Raw genomic sequence first — 12,533 nt, forward strand, 5'->3', positions numbered from 1 at the left:
GTTGGAAATCGACGGTATTTTTGCCTAGTGTGTACATGGAAATCGACGGTATTTTTGCCCTGTGCTTCATTCGGAAAGAATTAGTGGGCTTTTTGAATCGTCTGCATGTTTACATTTGAGCCATCTGTCAGTTGGAACACATGGTTAGTTCAAACCAATCATGGTGCGAGACGATAAGCCCTGTATTATCTGCAAACGGTCAATAAGTTATCATCCTGAATTCATGTACCACCGGTTTCCTAAAGAATCACAAAGGTATGTGTATATTATATTGCCAACATTAAGTATTATAGACTTATAAGTGTCATTTTATTGATTAAGTAAAAATGTAAATCAACATTCTCTTCTTTTTTATAGATGTTCAAAGTGGATACAAGTAACCGGTGTATCAACATTAAGGAAGAAACACCTACACAATTAAATAAATGTCAAAGGATATGTAGCCATCATTTTTCTGAACGGCAATATGCATCATCAACCCGTTTGTGCCCCAATGCATACCCAGATAAAAATTTGCCTGGTGAGTCAATGCAGTTTTATATATACATTATCATAAGATTACAATAATTAACATTGTTTGGTAAGAAGTAATGATTTTCATTATGTATTCTATTATCTATCAGATCCAGCACACCCAGATGAGCCAGAAATAACCAGTATGGATGCAGGTAAGTGCTTGATCAATGTGAAAATAGTATAGCACAGTTCTGAGATTAATTGAAATTACTTTATTTTATCAGCACATTGCATTTGAAACAAAACATTGCTTGTCTCTATATATATTTCTGTATTACTTTAAAGTTGAACATTATTTAGAATATTCTTTCATTGCCATTAGCTAATTGTTGTATTTGCACAAAACATATTTCAACTTGAAATTACAAATTAAATTCTGAGCATAGATACCTTACATACAATATCTGTTTATAACATCACATATTATTTTACAGATATATATAGAGATGGCCTGTAAATCATAAAAAAGTAAGCAACATATGTCAAATTGCAACAACAGATATTAGTACCACAATTGAGTCCACAGTCATATAAATGTTTTATAGACCTGTTTCACACTCTTGGCATAAATGTGATATTGTGATAAGAATAGAAATTGTTCTGGTAGGTGCTGGGGGATGGCATACACCCATCAACACTCCTCTCAGGTAGAGAGAGATTGCTGGAGTTTTGGACGTAGTCTAAGGAAGATAAAGTCATCTTTTATAAAATTACTTAGTAGTATTTATTAAACATATATGAATGAAGTTATAACTCAGTTTTAGATTTATTCCACATGCTCTCTTACATGAATGTGAGTTGGATACAATGTGTCATGGGGGTATTGGAGATGTAGCCCCCATCAACCTGTAGGACATATTGTAATTAGAGTATTTCACATTCCACAAATATTTCTTCATAATGAGCTGTTAATGTGAAAGATGCCAAAGTATTAAAGAAAATGCTGCTGATTGGCATATAATGTAGATCATATAGATTGTCTGGCGCTGACATTGGCATATGCAGTATAATGACATAAATTCACCAATTAACAGGTACTTTTGAGAACATCTACAGAATTGCATTTTTCCTCATCAGCTCAACCATCAGTAAATGGTAGGTATATCCACAATTTCTTTATTCCACATATTTATTTCCTATTAAAGTCATATTATTTATTATCAAAATCAAGTACGTTTTTCTGCTACCAACATGTGTGCTTGGAAAAAATGGATACTTTAGGTAAAAGTTACCAAGAAGACAGCATTTGCCTCAATCAGTCCCCTAACTCCAACTTACACTCATTGGGAATTGAGTCCTCTCAGTAATTTTTAAGATACTTTATTTACAAGAGTACTATATATTATTTACAAGATTTTTTATTTGTTTTTAATGTTTTGCCATTGAAATTACAGCAGATACATCACAAGCAAGACATGTTTTGGAGCAAGTTGGAGAAGTCTTGTCCTGTTCTGGTAAAGTATAAATGTGCTATTTCCCTTTCTTTAAAGTATGAAACTATGCATTTTATAATTGAGAATCATTACTATCATATTGCTGTTTTGCTAACATCAACAAATACTACCATAGTGCATTTAGGAAAGGGATATACTGTATATTTTTTTCCATTTTTTGCAGGTGAGACGTCAGACAATACTGTTTTTGCAGATACTGTGGAAGAGGAATTAGAGGAAGTTATATCCAACACTGGTAGGTGAAAACTAATATTTAATATAATGCTAGTCATAAACAAAAGAAAATTAAAGTATAATATTATTTCTTAAGTAAGAATGATTGTTTACTAATCGTACTTGCCAAATATTTAATCCAATTAAAAAGACACTATCAGTGCCTCATTATAATGTTATTTCATCATTGAATAGATGAAGATTGCTGGCAAACAAAAAGTTGGGAAGGTGATCCTCAAAATTATTCTGCAACCCCTCTTACCTCAAATGCTAATAAGAGTAAGTAAAATCATAGTTCAGTATGGTAGTGTTGATATTTCTTTACTTTCTCTTTATTTCTCATTACCTACAAAGTTAATATGTACTAGTCTGTATAGATGTTCTTTAATACTTCACACTTCTCACAAAAGCATTTTTCTTGTATTTGCATCCCCCCAACCTGTAAGGAAATAAGGAGATATCATGTATTTTCTTATTAAGCAAAACATTGAAATATACTGTTTGCAATTACTTATATTTAAAGCACTGATAAGTAAGGTAGATCATTTTACTTTTCTTTTTCCCTCATTGACTCTACTCTCTTCACAATCACAGATGTAGTACTGTATCTCCCTCCCCTAGAGGTGCAGTTACCTCCAAATTACAAAAAAAAAAAATAATAATCTTTTTCATAATTAAAGGATTATAACAGCAATGCTACACCCAGTGGGTGGGTAAAATATATTGTATATGTATATATATGTATATGTATCATTATAGAGATAGGAAATGTGCCATCAGCAAAAACAGCAGTAATATTCAATTCCTTAAAAGTATTAAAGAGTGGATGAAATCTTGGCAAGTAATAGGAACGCATAGACAAATACCAAATATACAAGGTTGGCTCCTAAATATTGTAAGGAAATAAGGAGATATCATGTATTTTCTTATTAAGCAAAACATTGAAATATACTGTTTGCAATTACTTATATTTAAAGCACTGATAAGTAAGGTAGATCATTTTACTTTTCTTTTTCCCTCATTGACTCTACTCTCTTCACAATCACAGATGTAGTACTGTATCTCCCTCCCCTAGAGGTGCAGTTACCTCCAAATTACAAAAAAAAAATTATTCTTTTTCATAATTAAAGGATTATAACAGCAATGCTACACCCAGTGGGTGGGTAAAATATATTGTATATGTATATGTATATATATGTATATGTATCATTATAGAGATAGGAAATGTGCCATCAGCAAAAACAGCAGTAATATTCAATTCCTTAAAAGTATTAAAGAGTGGATGAAATCTTGGCAAGTAATAGGAACGCATAGACAAATACCAAATATACAAGGTTGGCTCCTAAATATTTCTTCTTTAATGGCATTATGGGAAGATGTGTCTGAAAATTACAAATTCAATTATTTATTAACTCGACGCATTAATCAAGATTGTCTTGAAAACTTTTTTAGCTGCGTTAGAAAAGCAGGAGGTAATAATTACACACCTAATGCTCAACAATTTAAAACTTCTATGAAAAATCTGGCATATAATCATCTTTCCATATGTGCTGAAAATTCTAATTGTAAAAATGATCTGACTCCTTTTTTGAATTATTTAAAGATTTCAGAAATGCCAGATGAATCCCATGATAACACTCCAGATGCAGTGCAATCTGTCAATTTTATAGAACAGGCAAACCCTGTTGAAAATGAGTGTCAACCATTAATTGATCATATAATGAATTTTGATTATAATCTTGAACATGAAAACATTTTAAATGATCAAAATAATGATGATGAATTTGAAAATATTGATGATTTCATTACACATTTTGATAATGAAGTGGACAGTTTGGAACCTTGGGAATCATTAATGACTCAATTTAATTTTTCTGCCATTAGTCATGATGATGAATTTATTATTACTGACTTGATTAAAGATAACATAATAACATATATTGCTGGTTATTGTTGTCACAAAATTAAAAAAAATCCATGACTGCCAAACTTGCAATAATTCATTAATTAGAGATGTCCAAACCTTGTGCCACCTAAGCTTACGTGAAACATTTATCAGTAGTAAAGGTGATAATACTATGAACTATCTTTGTTTTCCCACTGATAAAATGTTTTGTTTGATAAAGTCTTTTGAAGCCATTTTTCAAAAGGAGATAATGAGTGTTATGTGTATGAATGGTGTAAAGCATAAATTATCCTCCATGATACAGGAAAAGCCACTTACAAATCTGTCTATATGTGAGGACACCTATAAATTGATTATCAACACATTTTTGAACATGAGAATATTTTATTTTGTTAAGTTCCATAACAGAGCATTCAAAGGGAAACATAAATTAAAATTTTTTAGTATGCCACCAAAGAAATGCAGAAAACTGATGAAAATTACACATGTGTGAATAGTCAGTCTCCTTCCCTCGCTCTCTCTCTTTCTTTCACCCTCTCTCCCTCTTCCCCCCTCTACATGTGACAAAATATATTGAAATTAACTGAGTTTGTTTTCATTCTATAGCGTGAAAATGGCAGCAAGGCATTGTAATGTTCATTATTGCAATATATAGCAGGTATTTGGTAAGTTAAGATATTTCCATTTTCATAGTTAAATGTATTTATGAAGGCATGTTAAGCTTTGGTAAATGTTTTAGCCATGCACGTTTTTGCTTTTTATTTTTACTGAATAGGTTTGCTTTGATATGTGTCATTCTATTATTGATAATTATTATTTTATTTGCACGATTATTTCTTTTACAATGCATGCATTTCTGCTCTCTGGACTGGTGCTTATACAAGTGTATAATTAATTTTCAAATATGTGACCATGCACGATTCATTTTACGTTTATTATAGATATGATGTTGTCATTTAATTTATGCTTTGTCTTTGTTTTTGGTTAAGTTGTTTTGTTTGCTTGCTTTTGCATGACTTGCTCTTTGATATACGTTGGCTCTATTCATTTTCTGTGCTCTGTTCTCTTGTATATTTGCAAGTTGGAGGTAAATAAACATTTATGTTAAGTTTTGAATATGTGTTCTTTGGAATTAATAAAATTATGAAATAAAACCTAAGCTTTCATTTGCCCATATTACCACATATGATACCCATGAAGACCAATGATAAAGAAATTCATATGTACATAAATCAAATAAGAGAATTACACAGACACACACACATATATATATATATATATATATATATATAATGTGTGTGTGCGTGTGTATGTATATATATATATATATGTGTGTGTGTGTATATATATGTATATGTGTATATATATATATGTGTGTGTGTGTGTGTATATTATAATTTTTTCTTTATATTTCATGAAAATTTCAGATATGAAAAATATTATATATGTTGACATATTGTCAAATGTCAAGTATGTGAAAGCAAATACTATTTTCACAGTAATGGTTACAATTTAAGTAATAAAATATTGAGCTAAAACAATTATCATATACAAGGGCGAAAATATCAATCAATATATAATTTAAAAATATGTATAAAATACAGTAAAATGTCAACAACAGCTACCGCTTCGATTTCTATTTTTTCAACCGCTCGATAGATGGCGTTGAAACCACAGTAATCTAGCGGCGTTTGGCATCAATTCTGGCTACATATTTTTGCTATACACCTTACGAACTCTTCCTGTCTTTCTTTTATAGTCTTTGGTTTTTTTCCCTAGTTTAAGACGACATGAAAGTGAAATCAGGATGTCATAGTATCAGGGAGCGAAATTTTCAGGTCAGCACGTGGCCTTACGTAACACTGAACGAAACATTCTGAGAAAACCGTGTAGAGACAAATGTTTTAAGAAGAGATGACGATGAATTTTGACAATTGTGTTCTTAATTAAACTGAGCTAAACATTCTGAGAAAATCCTTAGATACATGTAGAGAGAAACGTTTTAAAAATATAGAAGAGACGATGAATTTTGACAATTGTGTTGAACGAAATATTCTGAGAATTTTTTTAAACAAGTGGAAAAAAAGATTATGGATTTTGATGCGACGTGACGTCATAACGTCAGCATCAGAGCGCGGAATTTTTTTTCGGTCCTTGTGTATGGTCATGGCGAATAAAACAAAAATTAATGTGAAGCAAGACGTCGACATAGAAAACCAAAATCGACGGCATTTTGCCTAATGTGCAGATGGAAATCGACGGCATTTTTGCCTAGTGTGTACATGAAAATCGACGGTAATTTTGCCTAGTGTGAAGATGAAAAATCGACGGCATTTTTGCCGTGTGAAGGAGAAAATCGACGGCAGTTTTGCTTAGTGTGAACATGGAAATCAACGGTATTTTTGCCCAGTGTGTAGATGGAAATCGACGGCCTTTTTGTCTAGTGTGAACATGAAAATCAACGGCAGTTTTGCCTAGTGTGAAGATGAAAATCGACGTCATTTTTGCTTAGTGTGAAGATGAGGATCAACGGCAGTTTTGCCTAGTGTGAAGATGAAAATCAACGGCAGTTTTGCCTAGTGTGAAGCTGAAAATCGACGGCAGTTTTGACAAGTGTGTACATGGAAATCGACGGTATTTCTGCTTAGTGTGAAGATGAAAATCAACGGCAGTTTTGCCTAGTGTGAAGCTGAAAATCCACGGCAGTTTTGCCTAGTGTGTACATGGAAATCAAAGGTATTTTTGCCTAGTGTGTAGATGGAAATCGACGGCAGTTTTGCCCTGTGTGAAGGAGGAAATCTACGGCATTTTTGTCTAGTGTGAAGATGGAAATCGACGGTATTTTTGCCTAGTGTGTACATGGAAATCGACGGTATTTTTGCCCTGTGTGAAGGAGGAAATCGACTGTATTTTTGCCTAGTGTGAAGATGGAATTCGACGGTGTTTTTGCCTAGTTTAAGACGACATGAAAGGGAAATCAAGATGTCATGGTATCAGAGAGCGAAAATTTCAGGTCAGCACGTGGCCTTACGTAACACTGAAATCGACGGTATTTTTGCTTAGTGTGAAGATGAAAATCAACGGCAGTTTTGCCTAGTGTGAAGCTGAAAATCGACGGCAGTTTTGCCTAGTGTGTACATAGAAATCAACGGTATTTTTGCTTATTGCGAAGATGAAAATCAACGGCAGTTTTGCCTAGTGTGAAGCTGAAAATCGATGGCAGTTTTGCCTAGTGTGTACATGGAAATCAAAGGTATTTTTGCCTAGTGTGAAGCTGAAAATCCACGGTAGTTTTGCCTAGTGTGTACATGGAAATCAAAGGTATTTTTGCCTAGTGTGTAGATGGAAATCGACGGCAGTTTTGCCCTGTGTGAAGGAGGAAATCTACGGCATTTTTGTCTTGTGTGAAGATGGAAATCGACGGTATTTTTGCCTATTGTGTACATGGAAATCGACGGTATTTTTGCCCTGTGTGAAGGAGGAAATCGACTGTATTTTTGCCTAGTGTGAAGATGGAATTCGACGGTGTTTTTTCCCTAGTTTAAGACGACGTGAAAGGGAAATCAAAATGTCTTGGTATAAGTGGGCGAAATTTTCAGGTCCGCACGTGGCCTTACGTAACACTGAACGAAACATTCTGAGAATGCCGTGTAGAGAAAAATGTTTAAAAATGTATAAAAAAAAAAAAAGAATATAGAAAAGACGATGAATTTTGACAATTGTGTTCTGAGCGAAACATTCTGAGAATTTTTTGAAACACGTGGAGAGAAAGATGATATAGAAAATATAATGGATTTTGATGCGACGTGACGTCATAATGTCGGAGAGAAACGTTTTAAAAAAGACGATGAATTTTGACAATTGTGTTGAATGAAACATTCTGAGAAATTTTTAAAACACGTGGAGAGAAAGATGATATAGAAAATATAATGGATTTTGATGCGACGTGACGTCATAATGTCGGCATCAGAGCGCGGGAAGATTTTTCGGTCCTTGTGTATGGTCATGGCGAATAAAACAAAAAATAAACGATTTTTCTGCCAAATGTGAAGGAAGACATCGACATAGAAAACCAAAATCGACGGCATTTTGCCTAGTGTGAAGATGGAAATCGACGGCATTTTTGCCTAGTGTGAAGATCAACGGTATTTTGCCTTGTGTGTAGATGGAAATCGACGGCATTTTTGCCCTGTGTGAAGGAGAAAATCGACGGTATTTTTGCCTAGTGTGAATATAGTAATCGACGGTATTTTTGCCTAGTGTGAAGAAGGAAATCGACGGCAGTTTGCCTAGTGTGTACATGAAATCCGACGGTATTTTTGCCTAGTGTGTAGATGGGAATCGACGGCATTTTTGCCCTGTGTGAAGAAGGAAATCGACGGCATTTTCGTCTAGTGTGAAGATGCAAATCGACGGCAGTTTTGCCTAGTGTAAAGATGGAAATCGACGGTATTTTTGCCTAGTGTGTAGATGAAAATCGACTGTGTTTTTGCCCTGTGTGAAGGAGGAAATCGACGGCATTTTTCCCTTGTGTGAAGATGGCAATCGACGGTATTTTTGCCCTGTGTGAAGGAGGAAATCGACTGTATTTTTGCCTAGTGTGAAGATGGAAATCGACGGTGTTTTTGCCTAGTTTAAGACGACGTGATAGGCAAATCAAGATGTTGTCATGGTATCAGTGAGCGAAATTTTCAGGTCCGCACGTGGCCTTACGTATCACTGAACGAAACATTCTGAGAAAGCCGTGTAGAGAAAATTGTTTTAAGAATATAGAAAAGACGATAAATTTTGACAATTGTGTTCTTATTTAAACAGCGAAACTTTGAGAAAATCCTAAATACATGCAGAGAGTAAAGTTTTAAAAATACTAAAAAGACGATGAATTTTGGCAATTGTGTTGAACGAAACATTCTGAGAATTTTTCTAAACACGTGGAGAGAAAGATGTTTTAAAGATATATTGAAAATATGATGGATTTTGATGCGACGTGACGTCATAACGTCGGCATCAGAGCGCGGGAAGATTTTTCGGTCCTTGTGTATGGTTATTGCGCGTAGGCAACTTTTTCCTTGACTTTTGGCGATGAAGACATATTTCTGTATTTTGGGGACCAAAAACTCGATGGAGATAATCAGGAAACTTAATATATACATATACAGTATATACAAAAATAGCGTTTTCTATCGACGTCACGAAAATAATGACGGCAATGGAGCGCGGTGCATTGTGGGATTAATGACGTCTTTCCCAATGTGAGAATCTAAAAATTAGTGTTTTTCTTTTTCTTTTTGTCATCTATGCATGAGCACAGTCGTATGATTAAGCAGTTGTTACACATAGATTATATTTCTGACAACAACATATTTCCACCAAAATGTAAATATTTCTTGTTCAAACTCACCCTTTTTGGCGCATTCCGTGTACTGCAAAGTATATACATTAAATACAATGTCTTCATTTGATTTCTTCTTCCTTAAAGAACCTAATATTGCAAATTAATCGACAAAAGTAATTATAAAGATACCAAGTATCAAGATGATATAATGTTAATCATCAAAATTCGCAAACACAATAGCAAATGTACTTCCAACCTCTATTTGAATAACGACAATATGACTTCCGTTGCAGACATCTAGACGTCTCTAAGGACATATTCAACAGCATATGACGGAAAGATAATTTGTTGTTTGGAGCTTTGAAAAAATTGAAATTTGTAACCATATATCAAAACCCCACGAATCAAAATACCATAGTCAATATTATCCCATTGTTCATAATCACACACATAATATTCCAGTATGTTGATAGTATTAATAAACACTATATGTTAAAGTATAATTTCATTGGATAAATTTATCAATGAATATAGGCATAGGTTAATTGGCGTGGGATTTTTACCAATGGGATTATGACCTTCTGGGACTCTGTCATGGATTCGACACAGGCAAGGTCATCATATCAAGACAACAGGTCAGGACTCGCAGTAATGGATTTAAACTGGACAAATTTAGATTAAGTTGTTTTAAGAAACGGTTAGACAACTTTATGCACGGGGATGACAGGTGGTAATGGACATGGAACTGCCTAGTGTAGGCCACATGGTCTCTTGTAATCTCCTTCGTTCTTATGTTCTTAACCCACTGGGCGCCGACGACCGTTGAGAGTTTGTCCGAGTCAGAAACGACTTCGGTGCCAAAATTCAATTTTTCAAATATTCAAATATTTCCGTTACATCTAGCAAAGATGAAGGATGAACGAAGAGATTGTGTAAACCTAGATACGGATGTTAGACATACTGTTGAATTGTTCTTAGGGATGTCTAGGTTTCTGTAATAAGCGAAGTCATATTCTAGTTATATTCAAATGTTGGAGGTTGGAGGTAGGATGTCGGAGGAAAAATAGCCCAGTGTGATAATCTTCCTGGAGGTCAGCCATATTGGATTTGCAAGTCTGCACCTAGATGCTACGCAAGTTTGACGACAATTATTAAAAGATCAAACTATTTGTAACGAAAATTCCCTTAACGATAAGAAATATAAAATAATGAAAATAATAATATATATTTTGGCATCCGGGGAATTCACCGACAACAATTCATCGACACGCTCAGTTCATCGATATACACAATTCATCGAAAAATAAAAATAAAAATATTCTAATTTGAAATATATAACTAGGTCGTGTTTTCATCCTTGATTTAGCATAATTTTACTTTTGATAATTAAATAATTACTTTCATAACCTTTATTTAGGATAAGAATTTCTTTTCGTAGTATCTATCAAGAATAGTTAAAATTCTTTAATGACAGAACTATTGAAAATGACAAATTAGTTTAAACTAAACTTATAAATTGGTTTACTTAAAGTGATAAAGCTAGGTTATGGGCTATTGCCCGCAAATAATTAATCAACGACGTTGCTATATGAAGGATATCTCTCTACAATGTTTTTTATCCGTTCAGAAGTCACGATATTTCTTTCTTTGTGGTTGAGATGAACTACCAGCCAAGTATTGATCGACTTTGACTTCATTATAGTTTTGTTTTTTCTTCAGGCAGTCGAAAAAATTCCAAATATTAGGGACGTGGTGTCCAGCAACATGTGTCTCAAATGTCCTATGCAATAGTTTTAAGTACTAATTTGTCATTTTCAATAGTTCTGTCATTAAAGAATTTTAACTATTCTTAATAAATACGAAAAGAATTTCTACCTTGTTTTTGTAGTGTTCTAAATAAAGGCTATGAAAGTAACTATTTCATTATCAAAGGTAAAGTGTGCTAAATCAACGAACAAAACTATAATGAAGTCAAAGTCGATCAATACTTGGCTGGTACTTCATCTCGACTACAAAGAAATACCGTGACTCTTCTGAACGGATAAAAAAAAAACATTGTAGAAAGATATCCTTCATATAGCAACGTCGTTGATTATTTGCGGGCAAACATGTTTGTCAAACGTGTATGAAGTGATGTTTGACCGTGTGAATGGTTGTCAAACGGTTTGTCAAACGTATTTAAAGTTATGCTTGACCATGGGAATGTTTGACAAACTGTTTGACCGTGTGAATGGTCCTTTATACGTGAATATCTCCCTTCGACATGTCGATTTGTACACAAACATTTCACGTCGATACGTTTAGTCGACACGTTTAGTCAAACGGTTTGTCAAACACGTTCGACAAACGTGTTTGAAGTGACGTTTGACCGTGTGAATGGTTGGCAAACGGTTTGTGCAATGTGTTTGAAGTGATGTTTAACAGTGGGAGTTTGACAAACATGTTTGTCAAACGTGTTTGAAGTGGTGTTTGGCCGTGGGAATGTTTGACAAACATGTTTGTCAAACGTACTTGAAGTGGTGTTTGACCGTGAGAATGTTTGATAAACCGTTTGACAAACTATGAATATCTCCCATTTCACGTCGACACTTTTGTCAAACATTCCCACTGTCAAACATAACTTCCAACAAGTTTGACAAACGTATTTGTCAAACGGTTTGTCAAACATATTTGCCAAACTGTTTGTCAAACATTTCCACGGTCAAACATCACTTCAAACACGTTTGACAAACGGTTTGTCAAACATTCCCACGGTCAAACATCACTTCAAACACATTTGACAAACCGTTTGACAACCAATCACACGGTCAAACGTCACTTCAAACACGTTTGTAAAACGTGTTTGACAAACCGTTTTGGAAACCGTTTGACTAAACGTGTCGACTAAACGTATCGACGTGAAATGTTTGTGTACAAATCAACATGTCGAAGGGAGACATTCACGTATAAAGGACCATTCACACGGTCAAACTGTCAAACGGTTTGTCAAACATTCCCACGGTCAAACATCACTTCAAACATGTTTGACAAGCATGTTTGACAAACCGTTTGACAACCATTCACACGGACAATCATCACTTCATACACGTTTGACAAACCGTTTGACAAC

General features: G+C 34.2%; 1 long non-coding RNA gene across 1 annotated transcript; it reads left to right on the forward strand.

Moving 5' to 3' along the window:
• The first annotated feature begins 1,591 nt into the window (after positions 1 to 1,591).
• Positions 1,592 to 2,970, forward strand: LOC143041331 (uncharacterized). The gene is made up of 3 exons (XR_012967800.1): positions 1,592 to 1,970; positions 2,134 to 2,205; positions 2,379 to 2,970. It is a non-coding gene; the product is annotated as an uncharacterized LOC143041331 (long non-coding RNA).
• Positions 2,971 to 12,533: the final 9,563 nt, after the last annotated feature.

Source organism: Oratosquilla oratoria, chromosome 30 (assembly GCF_046742065.1).
Source record: "Oratosquilla oratoria isolate Oo_2021 chromosome 30, ASM4674206v1, whole genome shotgun sequence".
NCBI classification, from domain to species: Eukaryota; Metazoa; Arthropoda; class Malacostraca; order Stomatopoda; family Squillidae; genus Oratosquilla; species Oratosquilla oratoria.